General features: G+C 39.0%; 1 protein-coding gene and 1 long non-coding RNA gene across 11 annotated transcripts in view; one reads left to right on the forward strand and one right to left on the reverse strand.

Annotated features, from left to right (window-relative positions):
* LOC121891797 (NACHT, LRR and PYD domains-containing protein 12-like) overlaps window positions 1-9,727 on the forward strand; it is a 118,432-nt gene that overhangs the window by 37,273 nt on the left and 71,432 nt on the right. The gene's annotated exons all lie outside the window — the stretch shown is intronic.
* On the reverse strand, window positions 6,814-7,809 carry LOC121891803. Its single transcript, XR_006094164.1, has 2 exons — window positions 7,654-7,809; window positions 6,814-7,126 (listed from the first exon to the last, which is right to left on the reverse strand). It is a non-coding gene; the product is annotated as an uncharacterized LOC121891803 (long non-coding RNA).

Below are 9,727 nucleotides of genomic sequence, written 5' to 3' on the forward strand. Positions count from 1 at the left end.
GTAATCTTCACTTCACATGTGATCTGCTGTTCACTGACTTTGCTGTGTGTGTGTGTGTTTGTGTGCGTGTGAGAGTGTCTGTGTGTGTGTTTGTGTGTGTGTGTGTGAGAGAGTGTGTGTGAGTGTGTGTTTGTGTGTGAGAGTGTCTGTTTGTGTGTGTGTGTGTGTGTGAGAGAGAGAGTGTGAGTGTGTGTTTGTGTGTGTGTGAGAGAGTGTGTGTGTGTGTGTGTGTTTGTGTGTGTGTGTGAGAGAGAGTGTGTGTTTGTGTTTGTGTGTGTGTGTGTGTGTGTGTGTGTGTGTGTGTGTGTGTGTGGAGGAGAGGCTGCAGTTTGAGAATAAACCAAAACATTAAAAAGTGCTGATAAACGAACCAGTAACATCGGAGCTTATCAATACTACAGTCTTTAATCATTTATCATCGGGGCTCGTTTAATACCGGGTTTCGGTACCCATCCCTACAGAGAAATAAGTGCACATTAAATAAAACTGCCATACCTTTGATTACTTTGGAGAAAACAGACGTATAAATCGATGCATAAACAACCGCAGGAAGCTGGAACAAGCGTTGATGTCTGGAACAACAAACGTCTCTTTCCCTCGCCGTTTAATCGTTTACAAAGTGAAAAAAGCAGAAATGTGGTGGCAGAGTAAAATCTTTTTTGTGTTAGTGGTAAAAATAAACAGATTATGATGGAACAAATAATTCACTTTTGATGGAAATCCGTCTGTAGACGGAGCTCTTGCACCCATGTAATCTGCTTCTAACGCTACATGATTTCTTCTTTATTCAGATTGAAGAGCTGCAGTTTGTCAGAGATCAGCTGTGCTTCTCTGCTCTCAGCTCTGAAGTCCAACCCCTCCCATCTGAGAGAGCTTGATCTGACTGACAACAAGAGTCTCGACGGTTCAAGAACAAATCTGCTGTGTGATTTTCTGGAGAGTCCACACTGTAGACTGGAGACTCTAAGGTCAGACACCATTTCTTACTTCTGTGCTGAGATTAATATGATGTGAAAGTTGTGGTGACACTAAACTGCAAACATAAGGATGATTTTTATGAGGTAAAATCTCCTTCAGATTTACACATTCAAATGTTGTTTTCAAACATTTAAATACCATTTAAAGCCTCCCTCCAGTGTATTTTGGCATTTTTGAGATATTTCATATTTTTCTGAGTCATTTTCTGACCATGTTGATTAGCCACAATGTTCACCAAATATTTGTGGACAAATAACTTAATGTTGTGCTCAAAGATCAAAAATGTCAGCTGTTGTTAAAACTGAACAATGACGTATGACTATAGTAAAACGCTACAGTCATACGTCATCCTCATAAAATCTCTTTGTTTTTGTGAGCGTCACATAGGCTACTGATACAGTATCAGGCGCCTGTGTTTCATACTAAATAGTCTACTGGATGCAGACGTGCTGCAACAACAGATTAATGCTTCAAATATAAATCATTTATTTCAGTTAAACACTCTCCAACCAACATGTGCACAGAAAATAAGGTTTAATGTGGTTAAAGCAGGAAAGTCAGTAAATCAGTGTGCAGTGATGTATAAATGAATGTGGGTGATTGTTACAGTATCTGTTGTCCACAGCTGTTTATACTGTATGAAAAGCTTCTCCTTCACTTCATTAAATCCCTGCAGCATCTGAAGTCAGCAGGACTGATATGTTAATAAATCTGCAGCCTCTGAGAAGTGCTGCGCCAGAGCGCAGTGCCGTTACGCACCACCGTTCACTGTGTTTACCTTCATTAAATCTCCTGATGACACCAGGCTGCTACAGTAGAAACACACACACCTCTACACACATCAGACTGGTCGGTTATAACTCGATATTCTGCTTTTTTATGAAGGAGACGTCGGGTTAGCGGGGCTCATCAGCCTCTTTGACAACTTTCTTTTTAGCCAAAGTAGCGTCTCATGTTTTATCCTTGAGACACATTACGATGCAAACGCTGTTGTGTAACATTAATTACTAAACTATGTGACCGTGTACGAGGTGAGATACATTAGAATATAATTATTGCTGAAATAGCATCAGTCTGATGGGCTATAATCATATAAACGGCTTCACCAAATACATTTTTTACACTTTTTTATTTCTATTGTTATTATATTAACTGATGAAAAAACTGCTCCATCTGTCCTTGGCTGCAGATTTGTGGTGATGTGTGTTCATGTCGTGACGCTCTGAACCATCCAGACATTTCCTGAAGAAAAGCTTTCCGTTTGTTGAGCTGTCGTTATCACGTTTAACTGTGATTGGCGCAAGTGTTTCACAGCTATGAGACCAGTGATGTGACTGGCTGAGAGAGTATTTATTAATCACCACACCAGTTGATCTATATTCACTCAGCCCTTTTACACGTTGCACTGCTGCACATACATGAACCAAAACAGCAGGTGACAGGTGCGCATGCAGGGCTCCACATTAACTTTTTGAGGCACTTGTCCTTCAGACAAGTAAGTTTATCTTTCACTTGTCCATGTGTGACAGATGTGGTAAGGACATGTAACGAGACGACTCAAAGGATTGGTTTCCAGCCTTTATTTGCTCCTGCAGAAGACAATGTAACACATATGAATCACCTTCTGGTCTCTCCTGCACATCTGCTCCTAAACATGCAAAATAACAGAAATTACACCAGGAAATAGATGCTAAAATCTCTGCAGCGCTACGTTGACTAGATAACAATATATATATCATAGAAAACAATAAAATAGCGCAGCAGCATTTTTCCACACAACTTAACCTCAGCAATGCAAAACAGCTCTGTGAGGGACAGAAGGGACGATGTGCAGCAAGGTAATTTCCACACACATTAAAGTGTCTTTTCTAACTGTTACACATCCACAAAAGTCACTTGTCAGATTAAAAAAGACAATGATTTACTTTTTCATTTTGTTTGTGAACGTAGAAATCAGACGAACAAACAGTTGAAAGCATCCAAACAGTGTCAACATATAAATGATTCAATTTATGAATTTTATTCAAGCCATTACTTCCCTGTTAATGATCTTTTCATTTGATCTTGAATTGTGAAACACTTTGTAAAGTCTGTTTCAATATGAGCTCTATAGATTAATTATTGATCATCCTTCTGACGTTTAATAATGATGATTGACAGTGTTTCTACTAGGATTGTTTTCAGGGGGGGGTGGTAGGCCCCCTGAAACTACTAGTTATGTTACAGAGCAGGCGTGTCACAGATACAGATACGCGGTGTCGACAGTGTTGTCATAGATACGCAGTAAGGCGGTTGTCTGTATCGCTGTATTTCTCTACACTGAACTGAAATGAAACAAGTGCACAAAAAATAGGTAAATAAATATTAAACAAATATTAACAGTATTTATTTACAACACATAAATAAACGTAGACCTCATGGATGATATATGGACCAATCAGTCTCTATCTGAAAAACAAATCTGGATTCTCAGCCTCTATATGGTCCTTAATATAGATCAATGTTTGTAATATAACAACATAACAAAACTGACTGATGGGGAATTAATTTGTTTAAACTTAAAGCCAAATCAAGACAACAGTTTGACTTATAAATGAATCAGATGAATCAGCATTTTGTTTCCTAATAACTGACAGTGTCAGTTTTAGTGCTGTGTTTACAACAGTTTCTGAGGTCAACAACCTTCTAACAGCTGAAGAAAACATCATGTTAACAGAGTTGTTGTGTAGTGTTAGTACCTGTGTTAAAACATCTGTAAGTCCTTTTATAGCAGGTTTGAATCTTGTGCTTTGACTTTTGTTTGTTAGGATGTCCTTTAGTTTGGATAACAGATTGTGCCTTTAAATATATTTACAGAACAGTAATTCATCTAGATACAGGTGGAAGTCAGACCTTAACAGTTTTTTCTGCCTCCTGCTTTGAATGTGTTCATGTCTCTCCATCACCTGACGCCTGGGCTGCCTCTGTGTGTTTCTCTTTACTCCTTCAACTGTTTCTTTAAATCTTGAATCAGTTGCACCTTCTTCCTTTTCAATCACTTCTTTACTTTCTCCTTGTTTTTCTTTCAACACCATTAAGTTACATCCTGCAATTCTTCCTCACTTCTGTCTCCTCTCTCCTGATTTCTTCACTCACTCTGAAAATGTAAAGCTTTCCTTTAATAAATCTGACAGCAGGGCCGGCTCTAGCCATGTTGGTGCCCTAGGAGAGATTAGGATTTGGTGCCCCCCCCCAAACCACATTACCCCACCAGTACTGCCTCATCACCACCCTGTCATACATTGAAGAGCAGGTGAACCCAAATGCAGAGACCAGAAAGCAGGGCTGAAGAAAAGCATCTTTATTTCAAAGACTGGCAGGAAAAAAACAAAAGCAGGATGAGCTGAGTAGAACAAGATACAAAAAAAAATCAACTGAGCAGGAAACTGAGCAAACACGACAGAACAGAATTGACTAACTGATCAGACGACTCGACAAAGACTGAACTGAAAACTGAACTTCAATACAAACTGAAGTAATCAGACAACAAGGAACAGGTGGCACAATACAAGGGCAGGCTGGGAGCTGATAGGCTGGGGAAGACACTAGGAGCAGGGCAGGACTGACGAGGCTACTGCAGGGCAGGTGAGAGGAGGAGCACATGAAAACAGGAGGAGTGAAGGAACACACAAGAGAAACACAGAGCAAAGTAAAACCCAGAAAACACAACAGCACTCAATAACAAGCCAGCATAAATCAAACTGTCTCTGAATAAACCAACCTAGGTACACAGCACTACAAGCTAACCAATAATCTAATACAGTCTTTCAAAGATACAACTCAAATAACATGAATGAGCAAAAAGACTGGACAACACAAGTGTAACACAGAAAACCAAAAGAAGAAAAAACACAAAGAGCCCAAACCATGAGTCCATGACACACCCGCTCATTCTACAGTAAAAATATGGACAACAAACATCAGACACCACAATGGTTTCAAGACAAAAATATATATTTTTATAAATTACAATTACTTTTCAAACAAACAAATCACGTTTCACAGAATGAATCATTTGTTAAATATTACTATTATTAACTACCTTTACCTGTTAGTAACATCCAAGACGCTGGCACTTGGTTATTGATAGATTACACTGGATAGATGACTCCTTCCATGATGTCATGTGCCCACAATGTTCTGGGGTTTCATTTATAAAACAGTGTGTAGGATCCATACTAAAATTGTACATGCGCACAAAAGCCGAAAATGGCGTGCACCAAAAAATAATCAGATTTATAAAACCATGCATACACACGAATGCACATATATTTCCCTTTATAAATCACAGTCCACCTGGAAATGTGCGCTCATGGATCAGCGTCATATCCCGCCCTCTACACGCCCACATTCAACCATAAATGGTCAATGCAAAAGCCGTCATGAATATTCATGTACATGTGTTTCTTTCGCCGCACCAATCACTCTCTCTGTCTTAAGACGCCTGGCCAATCAGTGTTGAGAGTCAGTGTATCGGAGCCTCTCTTGTCACTTGTGCTCAGCAGCAGCAGAGGAAGGACCGCAACAGGCATGAACAGACATTTAACCTTTTATTTCCCCGTTTTCAGACGCGTTGAAATTACGTGTGTAACCCAAAACAACCATATACAACCTCAATAAACATTCCTGTGGATTGTTAAGTCAGACATCTCTGCTTAAATGTTTAACACACCCTGCAGTGGGCCAGCTCCCAGTTAACCAGTATAAGTAGTTTTTACACCACTCACTCAATATGTAAAATACAATAAACACTATATTAGTTTATATTCACTCCAAAATCCAGCATACAGGTATTTCTCTAATTGACACAGTGAGCACAGGTGGTGAAGATGAGCCGGTGAGGTGACTGGAGAAGGCAGAGTGTGTGTGGCAGCCACCGCTGTGTCTCCAGTGTCTCTGTGCTTGACAATACAGCCGTGTTTACTGTAGCCATTTTACACATATAAACTACATAGGAACTCATACTTGGTGATATATGCACAGTATAACCAAATATTAAAAATCTATTAACGCTCTGTCCTGTAAATATGTTTTAGTTCCGTTTGTTGAAGTTATTTGATGACATCTTGGATTTCTACAATCAATGATGATCATTTCATCAGTAAGTTAACGTGGCTAAGGTGAAAATGAATCAGTATTTTCATGCTTAGCTAATATTGGAGAAAGGCAACCCAGACTTTGCAGAATCCTGCCACCTGCCACATCCTGACATCATTCATTTCAGCTGCTGCTGATCCACAACTGACTCTCTCCTTTGTGCTCCGGGTGAGGCAGCACTGATGAAATGTTGGGCAGACTTTAAGATCTGAGTTGCTTTATATCTTTACAAATTGAAAGATGTTTATGGAAGTTATGGCTCACTACAAGCCAAAGTACAGATAACACTGCTGGTTTGAGTGTTTATGATAATGTGGATCTATAATTGATGTTTGATATTAAGTGAAATTAAATATGTGAGAGGATTATTATACAATCTGCCTTCAATTCACTTCAATTCTGCATCGTCGATTTCCCTCGTCTCTAAAATGTTCCTATGCATGGGTAAGAGTTTAGGTGCAGGTGCGCACATTGTCCCATCAAGTTTGTTTTTATAGATCACAACTTTTGCTTGGGAAGTGGCGTACGCCTCTTTCAGGCCCCGTTCCTGCTTACTCAACTAATGAGATCCCTGGACTGTTCTCATGGGTTTTGAGTATTTCACCGCAATTTTTTCAGTCATTAAATCAATTACTGATTAGTTTGTAGTTTTTTTGTGAGAACAGGTTGCAGCAGAAGCAGTAAAGACTTTTTAAAATATTTTTCTTGGAATATACCCAACCAACTTCTCTTGATTTTCTCTCCATTCACTTATTTTCTGTAGAAGTGGTGGTGATGGGAACTTCTCCCATCCTCTCATTTTGTAAATGTAGAGTCTTATTTTAGCTGATATGGCCTCTGCTGACTATCTCTGTCCTCACCATATCAGACAGGGCTGCCAGTCAGCAGGATCTATAGCTGCTGCCTTGATGGACTCACATACTTCAGGATCTGTTCCAGTTGATGGTGTCTGCAGGCTGTAGAGTAGTAGAAGTGTCTGTTGTGTCTGTTGTTGCTTCACCTGCAGGTAAATCTAAACATACATGCAAATATAGTTATTAATCCTTTAGTAAGGACACACAATGATTCATAAATGACAACACATCAGACAATAAACACATCTGAAGCATAAATTATAGATAATGGTTGACCAGTACTGTTCAATTACATGAGTGAAAAAAGGTCAAGAATCCAAGTTTAAATTATTTTAGATGGAATAAGTTATTCTAGCTTTAATGTGTCCTGTAGACAACTTGAATAAATATAGATGGTTGCAGTCTAATATTGATTAGTATTTAAGTTAGCTATGTTCCCTTTATAATATAATAATTATATTTATGATTCAATATATTTTATTGCACTAGTGTTACCATGATAACACAAGTATGTAAGAAACCATTTAATAATAGATAATATTGATACTTGACTTGAAATTAACAAGGTGTAACTGTGACATTCAAATAACAATAATAATAATAATAATAATAATAATAATAATAAAGACAACATAGCGGTGTATTATCAGTTACACAGAGACCACAAATAAGTGGCTGAACTGACCTGCTTCAGAGAGTGGTGTAGATGGGAGATCAGATGTAACTTCTCCAGCAGCTGGAGGCTTCTGCAGATATTTCCTGAGTGCATCTGGACAGTTATAGAGTAGATATCAGCCTGTTACAAGCAAAAACATGTAGCTGCAGAGTAGACAAACAACTGCTGCAGCATGTTGCACCAGCTGTGTGTCAGTTCAAACTTAGTTATAACGTAAATTATTATTTCTAAGTTGTGATTTATGCATCACTAAAATAAAAGCTTTCACCACGGAGATAAGTTACAACATAACTGTAATTGCTGCCATTTAGCAACACAGTAATCCAGTAGAGACCTAATTTATTGATATGATATTTCACTATTGATCCAGTTTACTACAATGTGCTACGATGCCAAGTGGCTCATGCCAGCTTACACATAGTTGATGCAACCCAGTGCAGAAATCTATGTTTTTATGGATATAGCGTTAGCCATTATCACTGATATTGGTCAGTGAAATTTCAGCACAAAGCCTGACGTTGTAGGAAGGAGCAGTTATCCAGATAGCTCGCTACTGGCTTGTCATTCAGTCTCATATCCTTCAGTCTGTAACAATATGTGAGTCCAGCAGCTATCGTAGCATCATTATCTAGCATTAGCTTTATTGCTCCTTAGCTAGCTATGTTAACATTAGACGACATACCTTATATTGGACTTTCTTTTCCTCCTCCTCTTTTCTCCGTTTTCTTTCTTGCACATCTGAAGGTTTGGACCTTTTCATTATGTAATAAAATGTGAATATCTGCCTCTTGACATCTCGTCACAGACTTTGTCTGTCTGTGATGCATCATCCCTCTTTTTCAGTGCGCACAGTAGAGGTGCAGAGCAGATGAAACATTGTGAGGATTTTTTTTGTGACTTTTAACTTGTGTGGTGGGACAAGTAAATTTCTTTTCCATTTGTCGTATAAAGAAATCGGACAAGCCTTAAAGTCGAGCCGTAAATTCTGTTCTGAATTTATTCTTTTCTTTAAAAAATAAATTCAGAACAGGATTAGAATTTATTTTTATTATAAATATAACTAAACATTGTTTCTAGAGCAGCAACAGTAAATGGTAAATGGACTGTACTTGTACAGCGCCTTTCTAGCCTTCCGACCACTCAAAGCGCTTTTACACTACGAATCACATTCACCCATTCACACACATTCATACGCTGAATGGGTACAGGGGCTACCATGCAAGGTCCCAACCTGCCCATCAGAGGAAATCTAATCATTCACACATTGATGGCACAGCCATCAGCAGCAATTTGGGTTTAAGTATCTTGGCCAAGGACACATGGACATGCGGACTGGAGGAGCCGGGAATCGAACCGCCAATCTTCCGATTAGTGGACGACCCGCTCCTGACCCTACCTCCTGAGCCACAGCCGCCCATGTCATGTTCACAACAGCAATGTCACTTTATAAACTCAATAATATCTCTGGAAACAAATGTAAAATGTCAATAAAATAAATAATATTCCTGACATGAAAGTTTAGAAAGAAAGAAGAAGACAGACATCAGTCAGTATCTCTGCTGCTGATGTGATTGACTGCTGCAGGTACCGCTGGTAGAGAGGAGAGGCTGCTTTGTCTCAGCCAGCAGCTGAGTTTACAAGAATGAGCCAAATTTGAAGATTGGTGGCAAACTAAGCTAAACAGTTAGACTACATACAGACAGCTTTAGTTTTAGCTTGTTGCTAACAATTAGCTATTAGCCGAGCTAGCGCGCTGTGGTTGTGTAAAACATAGCAGCGGTGGATGAGAGACTGCGGACAGAGCAGTTGAAAATATCACTTTTCTACATGTTTATGTTTGTTGATCAGGTGTATTGATAGAGTATTGGCTTTTTACTCGCTAAGGTGTTATTGCACTTAAGAAGTAACAAGCGTAGTTGTCGTCAACTCGAGTAATCTTCACTTCACATGTGATCTGCTGTTCACTGACTTTGCTGTGTGTTTGTGTGTGTGTGTGTGTGTGCGTGTTCGTTTGTGTTTGTGTGTGTGCATGTTTGTGTTTGTGTGTGTGTGTCTTTGTGTTTGTTTGTGTGTGTCTATGTGT

Source organism: Thunnus maccoyii, chromosome 24 (assembly GCF_910596095.1).
Source record: "Thunnus maccoyii chromosome 24, fThuMac1.1, whole genome shotgun sequence".
NCBI lineage: Eukaryota > Metazoa > Chordata > Actinopteri > Scombriformes > Scombridae > Thunnus > Thunnus maccoyii.